Source organism: Otolemur garnettii, unplaced genomic scaffold (assembly GCF_000181295.1).
Source record: "Otolemur garnettii isolate 467f Iridium unplaced genomic scaffold, OtoGar3 scaffold00082, whole genome shotgun sequence".
In the NCBI taxonomy this organism is placed as follows: domain Eukaryota; kingdom Metazoa; phylum Chordata; class Mammalia; order Primates; family Galagidae; genus Otolemur; species Otolemur garnettii.
In genome coordinates this window covers 8,827,319-8,828,708 of record NW_003852477.1, presented here as the reverse complement: position 1 = coordinate 8,828,708, position 1,390 = coordinate 8,827,319, and the positions used below count along the sequence as shown (strand labels likewise).

At 37.1% G+C, this 1,390-nt stretch overlaps 1 protein-coding gene across 1 annotated transcript in view; it reads left to right on the top strand.

The window, feature by feature from the left end:
- Window positions 1-1,390, top strand: part of SMARCC1 (SWI/SNF related, matrix associated, actin dependent regulator of chromatin subfamily c member 1) — a 165,759-nt gene that overhangs the window by 10,962 nt on the left and 153,407 nt on the right. The gene's annotated exons all lie outside the window — the stretch shown is intronic.

Here is a 1,390-nt window from a genome sequence, read left to right as displayed (position 1 = left end):
TAGCACTCTACTCAGGGGGACAGCTTGAGGCTCTGTCTCAAAAAACAAAAAAAGAAAAAAGAAAATTTTCTTGGGTGGCACCTATGGCTTAGTTTCATGAAATACCTTTTTTTCTGCAGCAAAAGAGATTGCCAGTTTAATTATGTTCTAGTATTTAGCAAAATAATTTGCTCATTCTGAAAGTGAATGTTTCTAAAACTTTTTTTTTTTTTTTTTGAGACAGTGTCTCACTGTGTCACTCTCAGTAGAGCACTGTGGTGTCACAGCTTACAATAAACTCTTGGGCTTAAGAGGTTCTCTTACCTCAGCCTCCCAAGTAGCTGGGACTACAGGGGCCCACCACAATGCCCAGCTATTTTTCTTTTTTGTTATTGTTGGTTGCAGTTGTCATTGTTATTTAGCAGGCCCAAGCCAGGCTCGAGCCTGCTTGCCTTGGTGTATGCGGCTGGTGCCCTAACCACTGAGCTACAGGTGCCGAGCCACTAAAACTCTTTACAACTTCAGATTTACTAGTCTTTTACTTCTATATGATAGCCCTGCCAAAGTAAGAAGTAATTTAATTATGTTGTTAGATTAAGTAGTCTGGAGTCTATTCTCTTTTTATAAGTATTATAACTTTAAACAACATATCACTTAACTTCTTTTCTTCCTTGTTTTTCTCTTGTACTTGTTTATTGGTGTTTCTGCCAACTCACACGTATTGAGCACTTAACGGTGTTTCTGTCACTATTCTTAGTTCATTGTATCTCTTAACTCAGTTCTATAAAAATACTGTGGTAGAGGTATAATTTTTTTATTATCACTCCATTTCTTAGAAGTCACTGAAGCATAAAGAGACTTGTTTCTTATGCAAGTCATAAATTAGAGAGGTGAGGTTCAAATGCAGCTGGTTTGATGGACTCTAGAAGTCGAAGTCTGACACTGCTATTTTGTTTTCTCAGTCATTAGATATTGGTATCCCTTTACAATCTGTTCAAGAGACTATTAAGAAATGTGCTTGGAAAAAAAAAAGAAAAAGAAATGTGCTTGGTCGAGCTTGGTAGCTCCTGCCTGTAATCATAGCACTTTGGGATGCTGAGGCAGGAGGATTGCTTGCAGCCATGAGTTTGAGACCAACTTGGGCAACAGAGCAAGACCCCCATCTCTGCAAAAAATGGAAAAATTAGCAGGGTATGGTGGCGTACTCCTTATCGTTGTGAGGTTGCTAATCCATTTTTATTCAGCTTTTAAATTTTTGAATTCTAGAATTTTTGTCATTTGGCACATTACATTTTTCTGAATGTAATAATCAGTGAATACTGGCATACTTTGTTTTACTGCCCTTCCTAGATACTATATTTATCAAAAAAATCCCCCCAAAATTGAAGGTTTGTGAGTGTATTTTTTTTTT